A 22735-nucleotide genomic window follows, 5' to 3' on the forward strand; every position below is an offset into this window, starting at 1 on the left:
GTCGGAGGGATCGCTTTGGGAGGCCCTTAAGGTGGTAATGAGGGGGGGTGGCCATATCTAAATCTAGAGGGCTCCAAGGGGGCATAGAGCGAGCGCTACATGAGACGGAAAATAAACTAGAAGGAATCATGAAAAGGGTGGGCACCTCACAGGAGGACGCTGATCAGGTTGGCCAATTACAACAGGCTTGTGGTGGGCTCTGGGAGAGGCTCTGTAATCTGAACTACAAAAAATACATCGAAAGACAACATGCAGGGGGGGACAAACCGGGGAGGCTGCTCGCATGGCTATATAAGAACGAGACACCGAGACCAGCAATCAGGGAGATAATGGGTGAAGAAGGCCAAGTCTAGAACACCCAGAAGGGAGTGAACGAGGGATTCCTCAGATTCTACAAACACCTCTACGAAGACGCAGGGGAGACTGCAGAGCAGGAGACCCGGGAGACACTAGAAGACATAGGATTACCTAAATTGAGCAAGGAGGAAAGGGAGAACCTAGATGCCCCTATCACACTAGAGGAACTACAGACAGTGGTAGTACATCTGCCCACGTGCAAAGCCCCGGGGACAGATGGACACCCCAGCGAATTTTAGAAAACATATAGACTGGAAGTGCTCCCCCCGCTACTGGCAATGCTCAACCAGGCCTTTGAGAAAGGGAGACTCCCAGAATCTCTTAGGGAGGCGGTAATCATTCTGCTCCTCAAACCCGATAAGCCAAGCTCGGATTGTGGGTCATACAGACCCCTATCCATGCTAAACCAGGACAGCAAAATCCTCACGACAGTGCTAGCAAACCGACTGAAGAGGGTAATAAACAAACATATACACCCCAATCAAACCGGCTCCGTCCCAGGCAGAAGCATATCCGATAACCACAGAAGGCTACACCACATCATAGAACAGGCAGAGGGAGACCCGAGCGAAATAGCAATAGTCTCGCTAGATGCAGTGAAAGCCTTCGACTCCGTAAGGTGGCCATGGATGATGGCGGCCTTGAAAGAGTACGGGATGGGAACTGGGTACCTGCGGTGGGTGAAAATGGTGTACAGCTCCCCTATAGCCAGGGTCAAAACAGGGGCGATCATTTCAGACAAATGGCAACTTAGCAGAGGCACGAGACATGGATGCCCATGGTCCCCAATGCTATATATCCTGGCTTTAGAACCACTAGCGATTTGTCTAAGACAGCAGTACGAGGAAATAGGGGTCCATACTAAAGGGGGACCGCACTTGATATCATTGTATGTGGATGATATGCTGCTATACTTGCGTTTCCCAGAGGAAAACCTGCAATATGTCTTGGAGGTGATGGAGCACTACGCGACTCTCAGGCATAGCGGTAAACCCCAAAAAGTCATGCATGTTTCCCCTGGGGACATACAGAGGAGTCCCACAGGAGAAATTACCTATCTTGCAGATACCCTGGCAGACTAGAACATTCAGATACCTGGGGATTAACATATACCACCTGATCGCAAATGACCACAAATACAACACAGAGAGGGCAGTGGAAGGTATTAGGAACAGCATGGGGTTCTGTGCAAAGCTCCCCCTAGCCATGGTGGGGAGGGCAGCCTTGCTCAAGATGGTGGTCCTGCCTAGGCTACTACACTTTTTTGCAAATATCCCATACATGTTGCCAAACGCTTCTTTACTAAACTCCAGAGCTTATGTAGGGGTTTCCTATGGCACAACTCCAGAAACAGAATAGCTCTATGGAAACAGCAGAATACGTATGACAGAGGGGGCATAAACCTGCCGAACTTCGAAATATACTACTTGGCAGGACAGCTACAATATGTCGCTAGGTGGCTGTCGGAAGACGAGACAGCAGAATCTAGACTGCTGAGGGGTGAATGCGACCCATACTTCCTAAAAGAACTGATATGGCTACCCAAACCAGAGCTGCAAGGGTGCTCGGGATTGCTGGAACTAGGCTGGAAGACATGGCGCAAAGCGTGCCAAGCTGTGGGAAACCCGGCTCCAAGCTCCCCGCAGGCGCCACTCGTGGCGCTACGCTGGGTGGATGAGCAACTGAGGAAAGGGATCCGCAAATATTGGGAACCGGTAGGCCTGGCGACCCTGGGAGATATATGGCAAGAAGGGAAGGCACAGGACTTCCAAACGATAGCGGATGAAACAGGTGTACACAGGGGGCAACATATTACATATACCAGGATAATCAAGCGGGTAAAGGAGACGTGGTCTGAGGCGGTACTAGCAGAACAACCCGACACTACCATAGAAACGATGCATGATGTCTCGGAGGGTGGGCACGAAATATCCCGGATCTATGAACTAGTGATGTCTTGAGTGGGTAAGGAGTTGATCCAATTGAGACGAGAGTGGGAGGAGGAAGTGGGAGAATCCATGCAAGTTGGACAGTGGGAAAGGGCCCAGAGATATCATTAAAAAAGTGTCCAGGAATGCCAGGCTGCAGCAGATTCAGCTATATGTCACCCACAGGGCATACATAACCCCCCTTAGGATCGCCAAGTTCGGGAGTATAGATGTACAAAAATGCCCCAAGTGTGGGGAGGTGGATGCTGGGATGATCCATATGTTCTGGGCGTGCCCGGAGGTGGGAACATTTTGGGAGGAAGTCAAGCTACGTCTATCTGAGAAGGGAATTAAGCTAGATGTGGAATCTGTATGGGCGTGCAAGATGGGAGGGATTTACCAGACCACGGAACTTAAAGCAGTTTGTAAACTCAAGGACCTGGCCTACATTCTGGCCAAAAGGAGAATAGCCAAGGGATGGAAAGCGGCTCACAGACCCAGATTGGAGGTATGGTGGAACGATCTCCTGAAATGGGCAGATGCCGAGACAATAGCATGGTATGAGGCTGCAAGCAGAAGGGGGGGGGGGAGACAAAGTGGGACCTCTAATAGCATGGAGACAAATGGTAGCCACACTGTCAGGATCCTCCCTAGCTGAACCCAGTGAATGTGGCACGTCTGAGAATGATGAAGGGGATGAGCCCCCAGAGAAGGGGAACCCGTGGAACTGAGGTGGAAGCTCGAGTTAAAGTGGGGGGGAGGGAGAGGAATGCAATAAATTAACATGTAAATGTATGCTATGAAGCAGGTAACCGGAAATGTCGGGTGTGTGGGTTGTGTTTTGTTTTTTGTGAAAACCAATAAAAATTATTTAAAAAAGAAAAAACATCCTTGCACCAGAGGTCCCGAAAATACCCACGTACCCCAGAGGCACAAGGCATACCTTACTCGTCCTCCAAGAGTTCATTTGGGAACCACATTACCTGCTAGTCACCTTGGATGTCAAGGCCTTGTACACTGCAATTGACCATAACCTGGCACTTAAAAAAAAAAAACATTTACTTTACCTTCAGCAAAACTTCGGCATCCTTCTACTCCCACCTGGAACTGACTGAAGAATTCCTAGAATTTTCACTGACCAACACCACACTCCACTTCAACCAAGTCTTTTACAAACAACCTAAGGGAACCGCGATGGGAGCAACTTACGCTCCAGCAACGGCCAATCTATTTATGAATCATTATGAACATGTCCACGCATTCTCAAATTCAGGCTTCAACTAATTCATCCATAAATGGTATCGATATATTGACGACGTCCTGATGATATGGATGGGCATTACAGATCAGCATAACTGCTACAAATAATAACTCAACAGCAACCAGTTTGGCCTCGAACTAACAGGTACACATAGCGACTACTCAATTGACTTCCTGGACATAAATACCACAGTGAATAATCAGGAACTGATACAGAAAACCAACGGAGGTCAACTCTGTACGTTTGCTACCAGCTGTCATCGCAGAACTGAAATTGATATCATCCCCAAAGGAGAATTCATTAGAGCAAAATTAAACTGCAGCTGTAAAGAATCCTTTGACGGAGAATGTGAACTTTTATAAAAAAAACAGATCCTCAGAAAGAGGATATACTGAAAAGGCGATCGAATCGGTACTCAACATGGCAACAAACAGGGCTTGCAAGACCTTACTGACTCCCAAAGGCAAAACAAGAACAGAAGTCCAAGAAGAAGCAATCAGATATGTGAGCAGGTTCAACCATGACAGTCATCAGGTCCAGGAAATACTCCAGAAACACTGGCACCTCATAAGTATTGATACGGATATCAAACAATGGATAACCCCCAGGCCACAACTAACATAAACCAGAGCACCCACCCGACGCACCATGGTGAGTCCATCATGCATGGCACCCCTAAAAGTCAAGAATCAGACTTGGCTTACGTCTACGAAGGCAGTAGGCTTTCACAAATGTGGAACATGCACCATGTGTCCTCATGCGAGGAACGCCAAGACTCTTAACTTCAATGGCACACAGAACCACAAAGTCACAGAATTTATCAATTGTAAATCGAAATGTGTGCTTTATGGCATCACCTGCACTTGCAACCTAAAATACATTGGTAGCACCATCAGAGAATTGAGGACTAGAATATAAGAGAACATCTAGCTCTACTCAACCCACAAGATGCAAGATATCTGCTGGATCTACATTGGGAGGAAAAACATCAGCTGGACAAGAAAGAAGATATCAAATTTATGGGGCTCGAAGATATCCCATGTGATCCCAGAGGTGGTGACAGACTAATTAGGTTACGACAACCTGAGGCCATGTTAATCTACAAATACATAAGTGTGAGTTTAGGCCTAAACTCTGATCATGAGCTCAACGTCTTCCTGGGAACGGTTTATGAACATTAGTGTAAAAACTGTAATTGGATCACCAATGCCTCATGTGTGCCCCTGTTACCAACTTAATTGCCACATGCTAAGCTATTATTTTGACATGGACCCCCCCTCCCTGGATTCCTTGGTAAACTACCCTTGGCATCGCCTCATGCTGGCTTGGATCGCCTTGCCGCACACACACAGCAACTGGCCTTCTGCTAGCTGCGACTATGCCTTCCCATCCCCCCACCTGAGCACTCTGCATTGCACACCTTAATTCCACGGCTGCCCCCAGGGGTCAGATAGCCAAACCGTGTCCACAGTCCGAATATAGTATTAACTTACATCCTCCCCTCCTCAACAACTACAGCTATGGTTGGGGCCAGCCCAACGCCACACGGCACTCACCCTGTCCACTAATTAACAGAGACCAGGCTTGTAACACTCTCGAAACTCCATGCACACCCAGCCATGGGGTCCCATTATCCCCCGATCACCCAGGGACATGACACCCAACAAGATGCATTTGCCCCTTATTAACCAACTTTAACCTCCTTCAGCTCTTTATAACTGGGCAGATAACTTCAATGGAACGACTAATACGCCAATTTAGCACCAGGCCCCCTCTTACATCCCCCGCCACACAGCCAATCAGAATCACACTTTGGCCTAGTAGTCACGCCTATGGGCTACAGTGTTCCATATATTAGCAAGAACAAGATGATGTGTAGTCGCATGTGAAGGATTAGTATAAACAAATTATTTGAAAAGGTGAGTGTGATGGTTGTTGACTCCCGAATAGGGGTCGATAAAGAATCTCAGTTCTTAAATCAATGTATATATTTATACCAGGGTTCAATAGAAAATGTGCGTTAGTATTATAATTTAGACAACATCAAAAGCTACACAATATGTTTATGTGCAAGTCGCTTGGCCTTCCCATTTGGATGCTGGTCGGGTCTGTGGTTTCCTCCATGGTAACAGTTAGTACATCCATCAGTGCGAACACATTTAACAAAATGACCTATTTTTAAATGACGCAGAGTGGGTGTTTGGAAAGGCTTTGGAATTACCAAGAGCAGCACTGTCCCTAACGACCACGGGCCACACGTGACCAGCACCGACCTCACTCCCAGCACTCTGCCTATAGGAAGGCCCCCCCATACCCCCATCAAACTCGACCACTGGCTCTTGAGCGTCCTCGCACCCCTCTCCTCAACAAAACAGCCCCCTCAGAGATCAGGGCCCACACCCAAGTGGTTCAACGCCTACCTCAAATCACTAAAAACCCTCCAGCACCGTCCGGAACAGACCTGGAAAACCATCCCTACGGCACAGAAAAAAAACAGAGCATATAGATTGGAAATCAGAAAAACCAAGAAAGCATTCTATGGGAACATAATCTTAAACTCTTGAAGCCCAAGCAAGGAACTGCATAGAATAATTTCCAAATTCAACTCTCCAGCCTGCTCTACCCCCCACCCATCTCCTAATCCCTATGTGACACATTATCAGAACACTTTTACAATGCCACCATCGACAAACACTCCGCCATCATCTCTACATTGAAACACATGCCCCTGCCCCGACACACACACCCCGACCAATGACGAAACCCCCTTTCGATATACAAATCTTCACCCTTTTCTCTCAAAACTCACACCAGGAGTTCCTCTCGCTCCTAGCACAAAGCCAGCAATTAGGGCTCCCCCAAGGACTCCTGCCTGCCAACCATCCGCAAAAACATCCTAGCCTCAACCTGTGCAGGCAGTATCGCACACTCAATCCTCAATCACTCCCTAACATCGGGGACCTTCCCAGAAGCCTTAAAAACCTCCTACATCAAACCCCTCAAAAAACAAAACCTACTCAACCCACTTCGCCAACCCCCCCCCTCCTGCCCCCACATCGACCCCTCAGAACTACCGTCCCATCTCCCAACACCCGCTCCATGGCCAAATTCATGGACCGTGCAGAATGCAAGCAGCTTGGCTTTTTCACTTAAGCCAACAACTTCCTGGATCCTGCACAATCTGACTTCCGACCCCTCAGAGGAACAGAATCCTCCCAAGAGTCCGCCTGGGACAATCTAAAAAGAACAGCGGATGTAGAAGGCTGCCTTGTACTCATCCTTCTTGACCTCTCTGACACCTTTGATACCATAAACCACACCATCCTCCTAGACAGGTTACACTCATTAGGAATCAAACATACTGCCCCCTCTTGGATCTCCTCTTTCATCTCTAATCGCTAACAAATCATGCTCCATGTTAGGTAAGATTTTCATAGAAATGGTTAATCTTCCTGACCTGGGTAAACCCCAGAACCTTTTGCTTTACTAGTGGGATATTTGTCCTTAATACCTCAGTGAGTGGGAACCTTTTTCACACTCACAGAATCTTGTACTCTTTTTATGGGTGTCATTTTTTTAGACTCTCCATAGTGTCTTTTTAAAGTTATCCTATTTGACAACTTTTTGGCAATAAGTGCCTGTTGTTGCTGGGTTGCCCTAGGGGCTCTCCTTTTAACTTTGTCTGGCTAACCTTGAGAGAAGTACAGTTCCCAAGGGTAGAAAAGATCTTTGGATCCCTTTTACATTTTGTGAAACCAGTACACCCCACCTTATGTGGAGTGCTGGGGAGATACAATGTATCCCCTTTCACACTAAAACTAACAATTCTGTTATAGGGACAAGGAACAAGTTACTTACCTGTAACTGTTGTTCTCCAGCATGGGTCTGGCATGGATTCACATGCTCATGAATATTCCCCGTCGTCAGGCTGGGAATCCTCGGTAAAGAAAAAACCAGTATCAGTTTCGTTTCTGATCTGTCTTTCGTAGTAGTAACCAATGACTGATCTCTGCGTCATGCTGACCACAGCCAATGACTGCCCTCTACCTAAGCCCCGCCTCTGGCAGCCATCTTCAGATTTGGTAGCACTTGAAGTGGCAGTATGACCAAGTGAAGAGCCGCAGAGGGGTAGGCGGGAGGGTTCGCATGTGAATCCATGCCAGACCCATGCTGGAGAACAACAGTTACAGGTAAGTAACTTGTTCCTTCTCCAGCATGGGGTCTGGCATGGATTCACATGCTCATGAATAAAGAATACATAGCAGTACACACATGCACAACCACGGGAGGTGGCAAAGGCTCAACATTAAGCATTACATCAAACTCAACATTAAGCAAATCTTACCTCCTCACCAGGCTCACCTCAGGCGAACAGGTTGCGCAGCACTTCTTGGCCGACCCTGGAATCCCGATCGACGCAGTAGAATTTCGTGAAGGTGTGCGTCGACCTCCACGTAGCAGCCCTGCAGATGTCCAGCAAGGGCACACCAGATAGGAACGCCGTGGTAGCTGCGATCGCTCTGGTGGAATGGGCTCTTGGACGGCCAGGCAGCGGTAGGTTTGCCAACCGATGACAGTACATGATACAGCCGGAAAACACTTCGTGCGGTCCACGTAGAACTTCAGCGCTCTAGCCACATCCAACGAGTGCAAAGTCCTTTCAGCCGGCGACGAAGGCGACGGGACGAAAACAGGCAACACCAAGGGTTCGTTGAGGTGGAAGTCCGACGGCACCTTGGGCATGAAGGAGGGGTGCGTCCTGAGCACTACCCTCGTGTCGTGAAAAGTCAAGTACGGGGGCTTGCAGGAAAGGGCCTGGATCTCTCCCACCCGTCGTGCGGAGGTGATGGCCACAAGAAACGCTGTTTTCCACGACAAGAACTTCAGCAGAGCCGAGTGCAGAGGCTCGAACGGAGGTCCCATGAGCTTGGTCAGCACCACGTTGAGCTCCCACGCCGGGGCCGGAGCTTTCACCGGCGGGAACGATCTGAACAGTCCCTTCATGAATTCTTTCACGAGACGATGAGACCACAAAGACGTCCGTCCCGTGGTTCTGGTGTATCGGGAGATCGCAGCAAGATGAATCTTGATGGACGTGTGCACCAGTCCAGCTTTGGCCAGCGTCAGTAGGTACGGCAGTACTTGGGGAGCCGTAATCCGTAGAGGGTTAATCTTCTGTGCGTGGCACCAGACAGAGAACCTCTTCCTTTTGTGTCCGTAGCATTTAAGAGTTGAGGACGCCCTGGCCTTTGCAAGAACCTCTCTGCAGTCGGCCGGTATGTCGTATCCTCCAAACGCTGCAGGAGCCAGGCCTGCAAGTTCAGTGACTTTGGGTCGTGATGGAGGATGGCGCCTCCTTCCCTGGAGAGAAGATCCGCGTCCACTGGCAGCTTGATTGACGGGGACGCTGACAAGTCCAGAAGTTCCGGGAACCATATCTGCCTCGGCCACGCAGGTGCGACGAGGATCATCCTGCACCGTGACCTCTTGAGCTGGTTGATGAGCCAGATCAGCAATGGCAATGGAGGGAACACGTATAGAAATAGGCCCTCCCAGGGGAACGAGAAAGCATCGCCCATGCTCCTCGGCTGGGGAAACCTGCTGGCGAACCTCCGGCACTTGGAGTTCGTCGCCGTCGCGAACAGATCGCTCTGGGGTGTGCCCCACCGTCGGAAGAGGCGGTCCACTAGATCCTGTCGTAGTTCCCACTCGTGGCACGAGCGCAGCTCCCTGCTGAGTGAGTCGGCGATGGTGTTTTTTATCCCTGCCAGATGAAACGGCACCAGAAACATCCCTTGGGCGACGGCCCAATGCCACAGATCCTGCGCCTCCCTGGACAGGGCTGGGGTCCTGGGTCCGCCCTGTTTCCTGATGTAGAACATGGTGGTGGTGTTGTCGGTGAAGATCCTCACCACCTTGCCCTTGAGGGACGGAAGGAAGGACCCGAGGGCCCAAAACACTGCACCGAGCTCCAGGACGTTGATATGGAGGGACTTCTCCGTCGGTAGCCAAAGGCCTCGCGTGCAGATTTTCGGTGTGCGCTCCCCACCCTTCCAGGGAGGCATCATGGTCACTGTCTCCTGGTGGCCGGGGGTCTGGAAGTCCATGCCCGCCGTCAGATGCGCGCGGGTGCCCCACCACCGGATCGCTCGCCGGAAACTCTCGTCGAGTGTGATCCTCTCCTCGAAGCAAGAAGATATCATTCCGAGGAGGGACTTGATGGACCTCACTCTGGCCGCGTCCGCAACCAGCATCCGCTGCACCTTGCCCAAAATGGCCCTCGTACTTTCCTCCGACGGAGAGGCCAGAAGCGACACTGTGTCGAGCTTCGCTCCCAGAAACAGTGCGTCTTGCGCGGGCACCAGGTGGGACTTGGCGTAGTTTATGGAGAATCCCAGGTCCGTGAGAAGTTGGACGGTCCTTGCCGTGTGTTCCAAGGCGAGCTCCTTCGTCTTCGCTCGGATGAGCCAGTCGTCCAGGTAGGGGTGGATCCCCTCTCGGCGCAGCTGCGCCGCCACCGGTGCAAGGCACTTGGTGAACACCCTGGGTGCCGACCTCAGTCCGAAGGGAAGGGCTCTGAACTGATAGTGACGCCCTTGGACCACGAACCTGAGAAACTTTCGGTGTCCCTTTAGGATGGGAATATGGAAGTAGGCATCCTCCTAATCCAACGACGACAGGAAATCTCCCTCCTCCAGCTGACCCAGGACGTGTTGGAGGGTGACCATCCGGAACTTCTGTGCCTTGATGAATTTGTTCAGTCGTCGTAGGTCCAGGATCTTGAGTAAACTCCGGAGCCCCGAAGCCTCTTTGGGACGAGCTCGATGGCGCCCTTCTTGAGCATCGCCTTTACCTCCAAGAGAAGTTGAGGGACGTGATGTTCTTTCCTGGCCACACGGGGGACGTGCGGACACCTCTTTAGAAACTCGAGCGCGTGACCCTGGGCTAGGGCGTCCAGCACCCAACGGTCGGTGGAGATGGACTCCCACACGCTGACGAAGCTCGCCAGCCGGCCTCCCACCGGGGTGCTTCGGTGGGGGCCCGACCCCACGGCCGGTTCAGTCCTGCTTCGATGAGGCTTTGCCGCCTTGACCTCCTTGGCAACGACGGCTGGGTCCACTTGACTTGCCTCCTCCCCTGTAAGCTTCCTGCGACGACGAACGGGCCGCTTGACGGTAGGTGGAAAATCCGCCGCCGGAACCTTTGGAGCCACCCTGTTTGCCTCCGCCGCTTCGAAAGGGCGGCCGCCGTTGCTGGAGAACCCCAAGAGCCCAGGCCGTCTCCGTGTCTGCCTTGATGGCTTGAAGGGAATCGTCCACTGTTTTCCCAAACAGGTCGTTTCTGTCGAACAGCATGTCCAAGACTCTGGTCTGCACGTCCTGACGGAAGTCAGTAGCCTTGAGCCATCCACGCCGCCTAAGGCACACGCCGTTGCCCAACTGGCGAAATCCAGTGTCAGCGATGTCCCTCGCAATCGTAATGGCGTGGTCCGACGCCACCTCTCCTTCCTGCAAGATCTCTAGGGCATCCGCCCTCATGTCGTCCGGTAGGAAGTCCAGCAGGGGGGCCAGTTTGTACCACAACTCCCTGTCGTAGCGGGCTACGATAGCCAAGGCGTTGGCCGCCTTAATCGTCGTCGCTGCAGACGAGATGACCCTGCGTCCCATCGTATCCAATTTCTTTCCCTCGCCGTCCGGCGGGGAGGTCGACGTAGAGGCCGCGCCCTCCACCCCTGCTTTCTCCCTGGCCGCCGCGGAGACGACCGAGTCCGGGGTCGGCTGTGCCCGAAGGCACAAGGGGGCCGCGTCCGGGACCTGGTACTTCTTCTCGTACCGATCCCTTCTAGCCGGCGTCGTGGATGGGTTCTTGAGGAGGGCGAGGCCCTCATCCCAAATGTCGTCCAGTAGAGGTACGGAGAGGACCGTCTTCCTCTTGGCCTCGCGCCGTTGATAAAGGAAACCTTCCTTCTTCTTCTCTTCCGGGCAGAGCTGGAAAAGCTCGGATGCCCTGGCGATCATGGAGTGAAACAATCCAATCTCGTCGGGAGGGGAAGCCCGGGTGGGAGGTGACGATGGCAGATCCTCGTCGTAAACCTCATCGTCCGTACCCGTCGCGGCCGTGTCAGTCCCCGTATCATCCCCACGAGTCGTGGACGGGGAGGAGGGCTGAACAGAGCACGATGGCTGAACAGGAGGTGGAGGATGAATCCTTCTTCTCTTAGGGGGAGGGCTCCCAGAAGGGCCTGGCTCCGGGTCCCCCGTCGGGAGCGGTTCTTCCGCTGGTGGTAACGGCAGTCTCGTCCTCATCTCCGAGCATAAGGACTGTATAGCCAACAAAATGGCCACCGAGTTGTCTTGCGGCACTGGTTGAGGGGAGTCCGACAGGCGGTCAGGGGCCCCGTCCGCACCCTCAACGTTATCGTCGTCTCCTACATCGGGGTCCCTCCTGACGGGCTGGTCTTCTTCCACGCCAACGCCGTGGCTTAAGACTTCGATTAGCTCTTCCTCAGAGGTTGAGGCCGAATCCACGACGACCTCCTGCCCCACCTTAGGTGCGCTCACCGCCTTCTCCTTGGGGGAAGGGTCACTGCCTCGCTCTCCCTCCGATGGGGCCTTCGAGCTCAACCGGGGCCTCTCCAGGAGCTTCGCCGGGTGCTCGGCCTTCCTCTTACCCGAACCAGAGCGTTGGCTTGTGGTTGATGGTGCCGGGGAGGATGCGCCCTGTCTGGCGCCCGTAGAGCCCGACCGTTCGGCGCTCGCGGTGCCAGCGGACTCGCGGTGCTTGGCCTTGTGTTGGACCCCCGTCGCCGGGGCGTCCTCAAAGGTCTTAGAAGACCGCTCGGATTTCTTCTTCTCGCCTGACGGGCTCTTACCTTCCAGCCAGTTGGCGAGACGTTGATGGCGGTCCGTCATGGTCCGCTCCGACATATTGCCGCAAAACGCACAGTCCTTCTCCATGTGCGTCTTGTCCTCATGTAGGCAGTAAAGACAAAAGGAGAAAAAACTTGAAAAAAATAGCACTAACGCTCGAGAGCAATAGCACGAGGATCCCAACACTTGAACGTGCGGTAAAAATCTGAAGATGGCTGCCAGAGGCGGGGCTTAGGTAGAGGGCAGTCATTGGCTGTGGTCAGTATGACGCAGAGATCAGTGATTGGTTACTACTACGAAAGACAGATCAGAAACGAAACTGATACTGGTTTTTTCTTTACCGAGGATTCCCAGCCTGTCGACGGGGAATATTCATGAGCATGTGAATCCATGCCAGACCCTATGCTGGAGAAGCTTACCTTCAATAGCTGGTGGCAGTGATACCTTGTATTAATTTGGTGCACCTTTACCGCGGGCTGTGTTCACAGCTGCAATAAAGGCACCTAAGGGTGCTAATTTTTACCAAAATAAGCCTGTCTTCTTTTTTCACCATTTTAGTGTTTCTTCTCCTTTCTTGTTCCTTCCCCTGACATCCAGGGTGGGAAATTAATTTGTGTGATTTTTATCTTCGGTGGGAGTCGCCTGGACTCTGCGCCCAGTCTCCAGTCGGTCTGTGAGGGCAAGAAGCGAGGGAGGAGTCCAAAAACTCCACAGCCCTTTGTCTTCCTCCTTGTCTGAATGGGGACAAATCCCAGTGGGGGGCTGGCTGTCCTGAATGGACAACCAGACCGCCCCTTGTTGTAAAATGCAGGGAGAGTCTGCTGTAGCCCTTCCTTCCAATCGACCTGGGGACACTGGAAATGACGATCAAGAGCCTGGTGAGACCCACTAGACGCAAGACGACCTGCATTTTGAGCAATCCCACGCGTTGCTGCGACCTTGTGTTGCTGCGACCTTGTGTTGCTGCAATACCCCAATACCCTGGGACCACGTGCCATTGTGCGGTGGATATCCAGAGACAAGAATCGAGTTCAACAAGTCCCCTCAACAGAGTGCTGGACCTTTGTAACAATGAGAATTCAACTGTGATTTTCTGTCTTCTTCTGTGCTCCTTGAAAAGGCGCCAAATCTGCAGAACTGCATTCAGCCATGAGAAAAACCTTGCCTAGAGCCTCCTTCATTAATCCCTGCTGCAAAGTCCCTTCCAAGGTCCTCTTTTCAGTCACCTGGACAAGGAATCCACTGACCAGGTTTTTGGCTGCAGATCCTGAAGTCCACCTGCTGCAAAATTTTCTTCAATGCTGAGGTCCTGTGTTGGCTTGGGTATGTACTTACCCTAAGTCTCTTGGGATTCCTGTGTAGCTGTGGGGTGTTGTCTGTGATGGGGAGACCTCTCATCCAGTGCACCCAGTCCCACTGCTAGAATCCTAAAATACACAGCGACAAGACGAAGGAGGAATGCATGCCAGAGATCTAGTCTCTGCTCTGGGGCCCTCCAGCGTCTTGTCAATTCATGAAAAAGGGGTCCAGACTGACAAATCACAGGTATTCATCCCTTCCCTCCAAAGGGTGAGCACCCCCTGTGAGGCTAAGGAATTAAGCCCGCTATGCAATACTCTCACTAGTAGTAGAAGCAAGTTCAACCTCACTGGGAGAGAACCCTCCTTTGGGGACCAGGATTCCCAGGAGGAAATCCCTAGAGGGCAAAATAACACCTTTAAACCTCTGAGGAGACGATCTGTGAAGAAAAGGTCAGTATGTGTTATTACAATAACAAACTGGAAATCCTCCTTTTAAATTCCCATTCCACTGGGACGAAGAAGGGGAAAGAAGAATGGGGGGCGGGCTAGGGAAATACAAGAGGAGCCTGCGAGTTTCACTGGGATAAATGCTAACTTCAGCACGAGGCAGAGGGAGAGAGACAATGCAAAAACTGTTTTGCTACAATCAGCTCAGAAGAAGCTGACAACAGAAATACTGAATTGTCATCCAAGACGAATGGAGGGAAGAGAGGCTGGTGAAAGGACAGGAGAATCCAGTTTAGGGGGAGGGGAAGCCAATCCTCAACTAACACACCCTGGTAACGCTAGCCCTACAAACTGAAAGTAATAGGGATAACAGGAGACCCGGTGGAGTGGATGAAAACCATTGATATTGGAATGCTCATACTTGTCACTGTCAAGAGTGAGAAAGCATAACAAGAATGAATGAGAATTAATGTTCAGCTGTTTATACTCGTCTTAATCCACAAGAAAGTGTTGTACAGTCAGTACATACAGAACTGAATTCCCATATATTATGGGAATGACCCAGCTCATAATCATTCATACCAAATAAGGCCTAAGTGGATTAAAAGAACTGGGTATGGGCAGGAACCCTGGGAACCAGCTGGAACTGTTCAGGAAAATAGGAAAAGGCCCAGAAGGAAAAGATAATTCCATGACAGGTTTACCAGAGGGGGAGAAACGGCTCAACCCTTATAGAAGAAAACAGGAAAAGATTCAAAGGTCCAAAACAATGCATGACCTCTATGAACTGATAAAAGTAATCACTAGAGACTAAAGTGAAGCACATCCATTGAAAACTGGCTGAAGGATAGGTCAACACACCTCAGGAGGAAGCCTCCTGATTATGAGTTGTTAGAAATAGTGCCAGGATCAAATAGTGTTTTTAAAAATATGTATTTGGTTTAAAAAAAACTTTTACAAAAACAGAAAAAGAATGCATTTCAGATTTGTTGACACCATTCATACATAATAGAAACATTACTAAAAAAAACAATACTTCTTCACTTCCATTGAGATAAAAACAGACATATAGCGATACATAATTAAAACAGGCCCAATAATAGCCAGAATTATAAAAAAATACATTGTTTTTATAAAGGCCAGCCAACGCCAACCACTCAGGAACATTGATAATGTTTACACATCTCTTCCAAATATAATCAGCATCAAAAGTAATACGCCCAGTCAGTAATTTCTCCATTCGTTCCCTCAACGCAATACATTCCAACACCAAATGCTTTACTGTTTTGGTAGATCCCTCATTACAAAACCTGCAACCAATCTCCTTTTCAGTAATAAGGTGCCCCTAAACAAGATCTCTTTAGCTAAGAGTACATTCCACTGTAACCTCAGGAGGATAAATCTATAGAAATGGCTGGGGAATTGTAACACAATAAACTATATGTTCTTGTGCCAGGTGCATCATGGAGGAATAAGAATGGAAGAGATCCATAGTTATCACCCAATCCTGATCATAGAGTACCTTCTTTACTATATCTGGATTGCCGTTCACAGTTGTACCTTCCTTACTATATCTGGATTGCCGATCACGGTTGTCTTATCCATTTGGCTCCCAATGCTTTTAGGAATTGCATTTTACTTGAGACGACGTTATTTGGAGAAAGAAGTGCACCAAAGTCCTCGTACAAGGAGTTGGTCATTGAGGAAATTATAGTTTTTAAAAAAGTGAAAGCAAACGCCACTGAATGCAAGCCCCAAGTGAAATGATCCCTACTTCAAATTTTAAAGCGGCTAGTGGAACAGCATTTGAAATCTTGAGTATTCGTAGAAAAATGTGGCCTCAATTTTATCCAGCAGTTTAAAGATACTATCGTCAAATAATTCTAAGGAATAGATAAGCTTGGGGACCATTTTCCCTTCATAAAAGTTTAAAACTGGTTTGATAGAAAATCTGCCATATTTCCTATCCACTCCAAGTCCTTGATTGATAAGCATTGTTGACTTATTCACTAGTATTTCACGGAGACTCTTCAGACCAGGCTGCACACCAAAGTGAAAACCCAGATCGACAAAGCTCAAAAAGGTCCTTATAGGAATATTTCTATGGACCATAGCTTACTATTTAGTTTTCTTCCCCTAGATATAGCCAGAATCCTGGTGTTAGGGAGAATTCTCTGTTTAGGCTGAATTTCCTAACCTAGTGAGTCCCCCAGCAGCTTTGCTGGATTTCTGGAGTTTGCTTTTTTCCATCCTGCCAAGAGTGAGACTCTTTTTCTCCCACTCTTGGACATGAATGTGTGTAATTCCTTTGAATGTCAATGTGTTCTATGGGCTATGGGGTCTTTTACTCCATAGGGTCTCATATGTTTTGCTATGTGTGTTACACCACACCCTCCGTGCCGTAGCACTGGGGCGTCCTAGCGGACCTCCATCATAGACTCCATACCCAGGGACTGACTACTGTCTCCCCGGGCATGTAAAGTCACCATTGGCTTTACTAGACCTAAATTTACTAACAGAACTAGTACAAACCATCCTATTATGGACGTACTAGTAGGGGTAATTCGATTACTCCTAGGTCTGTTATTCGAGGGGGCACTGTCCCGTCCCCCATCGTCGAGTTTTGGCTGGTGGCAGTGGAAACTACTTGTTATATTCGACCCCGAATATAACCCTATGGGATTCTTCCCATTGTTGGAGATTGATACTTTTTCTCCTTAATCTCTAACATACCACCGGTCTACTTATCTTAAATAAGTCTATCGGATGGTATTTTCTGCCAGAACTCGGTTTTTAAAATGGCGTCTGTGTTCGTCTCTGTGACTCCTAAACCAAAGGTCGAGCCCTTTGTTCCACTTTTGGCGGGCTCTGTACAGAGACCCTCCAAAGTGGTGCCATTCTGTCTGGGTTACCACAGGGGTGTGTGAGGGGGTTTAGGCACCCTGGACCGAGTTGCCTTGCCTTAAACATACCTAGAAACCACCACATCTCTAACCACAGACGTACCCCACATTGGCTTCCTGTTAAGCATAGAATCTCTCTGAAAACACTTGCCCTCACAAGTGCCTGTCCAACCAGGCTCCTATTTACTTTGCCAACCGTCTCACACCCCACACTTCCTCTCGACCCATGGGAGCGGCCCAAGCCCATGCCTATCCCTGCCTAGATTTAAACTTCAAAAAGCAGACGCTGCTAGCTTCCCTGTCCTGGCCTCCAAGCTCTGGAATACCCTTCCGAATGCTATCAGAGCTGAACCTTCCTTTCATTCCTTTAAGAGCAAAACCAAAGGGTGGCTCTTAGCACAAAACACATAAGATATCAGACGCTATACTACGGATACGGTCAATCTGCCACTAATCTCTCGCATCCTAATGTGTAGCTCTTGTGCATATTACCTCTGTACTACTCTCTGCTCATATCTCCTGTACGTAGACACCTTATGTATATCTTTCTTGCCTGTACATGCTTTGTATTTTATATTGTATTTATTCTTGTCATACAGTAGCTCTACCCACATGTTGTCTGTAAGTTGGTAGAGCCACCTTATGTTTTCTTGTATGTAATTCGTAACTTTGCCTCCTAAGATATGCGCCCAGATGCCTTTGGGCCCGGCGCGCTATATAAACAAACAAAATACAAATACCATATCTTGCTGAACATGCTATGTAATAACAACAGGAGACAACATTTTCCACTTTGGAAACATAACAGTAGGTCACATTTATTTGCTTACATCAATGCAAAACAACCTTTCCCCAGGTGGTATGCCTTCTTATACCATAAAATGTAATTTTAGGCTAAGTGTTGCTAAATCAGGTGTCAATGACATGGCAAAAATGTAGGGACCACGGTTTCTGACAAGTTTCAAAGGTCTTCCATTATGACTGCTCACGGACTCCTCAAAGATACTCCCAGTTGCAATAAGGCATACCGGCCAGTCAGGGTATGCTAGTGCAGTCCTAGATTTAACTGTGCCTTCTGGCACTTGTCACTCCCGATTTATAACAGTCTGCGGCAAGAGGTCCCAGAATACAAAGTTAAAATGAGGACTGATCTAGCACTGCCGGATGGAATGGGGGCATGTTGGCATGTATGGCACTGCTCATTCTTACATGGGGTTAGGGTACAATGCAGACGGACTTGCACCAGCAAAGCCAACCACAACCCAAGCACCAGAGACATGATGGTACCAGAGATGCAACTCACAAGGAAGCCAATGACCAGGGGTTGATTAACCAGATTAAGGACCAGAAGGGTGACTGACCACATTAGAGTGACTCACTAGGCAGTCAACGATCAGAGAAGTGACAGACCAGACAACAACTCACAAAGGAATAGCTGCCAAGTACACCTGTGTTCGGCGTGACACCATGAGTAAGACCAGGTGTCATATCGCCCATGGAAAGTATGGAGCAGATGGGCGATGTGGAAGAAGGACTTAGACTCAGAGACACTGCATGGTGCGGTCTAGACTTTTTGTTGTTACACCTAAAATATACCTGGGAAATGAGAACACCTGTGCGTTGCAACTTTCTTGCTACCTATGTGAGTTTCACAATGCTCGTTCTCTACCTCCCATTGTTCCTCTGTGATTCTTTGCCTGCCTTCCTGGTTTTTCTGCCGGTCTTTTCCTTTTACCGCTTCCCGTGGTGTTCCTCCCATTCTAATTGCTTACCTGTGTGTTGTGCTTTCGCTGTTGAGCAGCACCCCGGCGCTGCCTTCCTGCACGCGTTCCTCCCTCAGCATCTCACCTGCCATCAGATGCTGATGCTCTAGGCTGGAAGTGCTACTTTGTTTCAGTACACCAGAGTTCTGTACTGCCTGTGCTGTTCCGCACTGGATTTCTATTCATTAATCCATTACGAAGATTTACCAGTGCATGCTGGTTATTGTGGTCCCGTACTCTCTGAACTCTAGCACGACAGAGCTGGACATTGCGGCTCTGCTTCACAGTGACTTACATTCTGAAACTGAGTACGTTGGAACTATACATTTCTACTCGTGTATGCTGGGTATTGGAGTCCGGATACCAGCACACACCTACAACTGTCTATCTGGATAACTACAACCACCACTGCTTACTTCAGCTACAAGATCTTCCAGGGTTTTTCAGCAAAGCTTTTCCCTGGTTTGGGGTGGGCTCCCCGGAGTCCCCCGCTGCCGGGCTCATAGCTTTCTAGGCAAGGTGACCTCCGGGGGAGCTCACCCCTATTCCGTCAAACGAAAGAACAAGGCCACCAAGACAACAACTGCCTGGAGGGAAAAGCTGGAAAGCTCGTCCGACGCATCAGTAAAGACACACACAAAATCATCAGGTGAGGAGTGGCCTAGTGGTAAGGAAAGTGTGAGTGATAAACCTGCGGATTCTGAGACCAGGGCTTTCCCTTTGCATTCTGGTACATTTATGCCCATACTTGTAGCGGGAAGAACAAAAATACCAAACCCAGCATTCAACGAGAAATTAGCAGAGTGGCTTACGTTGTCACATATGACATTTGGCATCTTGGCATCTCTGCAAGGGCGCCCTGGACCAGAGGAAAATGACTCATCAGGGAGTCAAGGTCCAGAGGCACGATAGGCCAAAGGAGCACATCACAAGGGCACAGCTGACCAATGGGCCCTTTGCATGCACGATACCATGAGCCCTTGGTTTTCACTTGCATGCTGGTACCTGTAGGCCCATACCTATAATGGGGAGGACCAAAATGTCAGTCTAGCATTCAACAGGAAATGCAGAGACTGGACCACCTTGTCCCATAGGATGTGGGGCTCCCTGACAGCTTTGCAGGAGAGCCAAAGCCCAGATGGGAGACAGACTCACAGGGCTGAGGACCAAAGGGGAGCAACTCACCAAGGGCCAGAGGAGAGATCGACTCACGGGGCTGAGGACCAAAGGGGAGCAACTCACCAAGGGCCAAAGGGGAGACCGACTCACAGAGCTGAGGACCAACTCACCAAGGGCCAGAGGGGAGACAGACTCACGGGGCTGAGCACCAAAGGGGAGCAACTCACCAAGGGCCAGAGGGGAGACCGACTCACAGAGCTGAGGACCAACTCACCAAGGGCCAGAGGGGAGACCGACTCACAGAGATGAGGACCAACTCACCAAGGGCCAGAGGGGAGACCGACTCACAGAGATGAGGACCAACTCACCAAGGGCCAGAGGGGAAACCGACTCACGGAGCTGAGCACCAAAGGGGAGCAACTCACCAAGGGCCAGAGGGGAGACCGACTCACGGGGCTGTAGGACCAAAGGGGAGCAACTCACCAAGGGCCAGAGGGGAGACCGACTCACAGAGCTGAGGACCAACTCACCAAGGGCCAGAGGGGAGACCGACTCACAGAGCTGAGGACCAACTCACCAAGGGCCAGAGGGGAAACCGACTCACGGAGCTGAGCAACTCACCAAGGGCCAGAGGGGAGACCGACTCACGGGGCTGTAGGACCAAAGGGGAGCAACGCACCAAGGGCCAGAGGGGAGACCGACTCACGGGGCTGAGGAGCAACTCACCAAGGGCCAGAGGGGAGACAGACTCACAGAGCTGAGGACCAAAGGGGAGCAACTCACCAAAGGCCAGAGGGGAGACAGACTCACGGGGCTGTAGGACCAAAGGGGAGCAACTCACCAAGGGCCAGAGGGGAGATAGACTCACAGAGCTGAGGACCAAAGGGGAGCAACTCACCAAGGGCCAGAGGGGAGACCGACTCACGGGGCTGAGGAGCAACTCACCAAGGGCCAGAGGGGAGACAGACTCACAGAGCTGAGGACCAAAGGGGAGCAACTCACCAAGGACCAGAGGGGTGACAGACTCACAGAGCTGAGGACCAAAGGGGAGCAACTCACCAAGGACCAGAGGGGAGACAGACTCACAGAGCTGAGGACCAAAGGGGAGCGACTCACCAAGGACCAGAGGGGTGACAGACTCACAGAGCTGAGGACCAAAGGGGAGCAACTCACCAAGGACCAGAAGGGAGACAGACTCACAGAGCTGAGCACCAAAGGGGAGCGACTCACCACGGACCAGAGGGGAGACAGACTCACGGGGCTGAGGACCAAAGGGGAGCAACTCACCAAGGGCCAGAGGGGAGACCGACTCATGGGGCTGAGGAGCAACTCACCAAGGGCCAGAGGGGAGACAGACTCACAGAGCTGAGGACCAAAGGGGAGCAACTCACCAAGGGCCAGAGGGGAGACAGACTCACGGGGCTGTAGGACCAAAGGGGAGCAACTCACCAAGGGCCAGAGGGGAGACAGAATCACAGAGCTGGGGACCAAAGGAGAGCAACTCACAAAGGGCCAGAGGGGAGACAGACCCACAGAGCTGAGGACCAAAGGGGAGCAACTCACCAAGGGCCAGAGGGGAGACAGAATCACAGAGCTGGGGACCAAAGGAGAGCAACTCACAAAGGGCCAGAGGGGAGACCGACTCACAGAGCTGAGGACCAAAGGGGAGCAACTCACCAAGGACCAGAAGGGAGACAGAATCACAGAGCTGGGGACCAAAGGAGAGCAACTCACCAAGGGCCAGAGGGGAGACCGACTCACGGGGCTGAGGACCAACTCACCAAGGGCCAGCTGGGGCACAGAGCAGCAGAGCCACGGACACGCTTTGATAAATTCCAAACATGCAACGTAATGCAGAGACACTAATTGTCAGAATACTAGAAATGGGAATCAAAGCCTCCTGGTGTAACATATTATGTATGTTGCAGCGGGACTGACTTTTGGGGCCTATCCGCGGTGTTTTAGGCCTGCGCTTGTTTGGATGGGAGGCCGCGTGTTTTTGGGCTTCTATTGAAGGGGCGTTGCGCTTATTTTTTCCTGCGCATCTCCTGGTTTTTTCAAAGTTTAACACATTTTTTTATTCCGAAAATCTGCCTCAGCCCTGTGCGCTCCAGGGCGCTGCCTGGTACCCTCCATTAAATAAATTAAACCGTGCTCACCTATTTTATTTCCTCTGCGGCACGCGAGCTTCTGGCAGAACATCCGGGGGGAACGGGGTGATGCCTCCTTGACACCGGAAGTGAATGAGACGATTTCACCCGGAAGTAAACTGCTTCCAAAACGGAAATCAAACTTTATAAATCGCAGGAAATAAAGTGAAGTGAATTACAAGCTGTAGTAGACGCATGTACACCCCGGCCTCGGGGCTTGAACCCGTCAATTTTCATGACCAGTGGCTTTGCGCCCCTCCCCCCCAGAGATCAGCAGGGCACCGAGCAGAGCTCAGGGGGAGTTCCTACCCCCTGACACCGGCTCCTTCATTTCTATGTCAGTGGAGGGAGGGAGGAGTGTATAGTACTCAGAGAGGGAGGAGTGTATAGTTCTCATTATAGAAGTGACAGACCTCCCCCCTCTCTGCTGGATAACAGTGTCTGAGGCCTCCTCATGCTCAGGCAGAAGTAGCAGAGCACCGAGCACAGCTCAGGGGGAGCTCCTACCTCCAGACACCTGCTCCTTCATTGCTATGTCAGTGGAGGGAGGGAGGAGTATATAGTACTCAGAGAGAGAGGAGTGTATAGTACTCATTATAGAAGTGACAGACCTCCCCCTCTCTGCTGGATAACAGT

At 50.6% G+C, this 22735-nt stretch overlaps 1 protein-coding gene across 2 annotated transcripts in view; it reads right to left on the reverse strand.

Annotated features, from left to right (window-relative positions):
- Positions 1–22238, reverse strand: part of LOC138565644 (uncharacterized) — a 94130-nt gene extending 71892 nt beyond the window's left edge. Inside the window, exon 1 of one of the 2 annotated variants that reach the window (XM_069642994.1) lies at positions 22109–22238. The gene's annotated coding sequence lies outside the window, so the exon portion shown is untranslated. Of the gene's footprint in view, positions 1–21730; positions 21930–22108 lie in introns of those variants that run through there. The other variant, XM_069642995.1, reaches the window with a different exon arrangement.
- Positions 22239–22735: the final 497 nt, after the last annotated feature.

The sequence above is a fragment of the Ambystoma mexicanum genome, chromosome 1p (genome assembly GCF_040938575.1).
Source record: "Ambystoma mexicanum isolate Mex_15411 chromosome 1p, UKY_AmexF1_1, whole genome shotgun sequence".
Classification (NCBI taxonomy): domain Eukaryota; kingdom Metazoa; phylum Chordata; class Amphibia; order Caudata; family Ambystomatidae; genus Ambystoma; species Ambystoma mexicanum.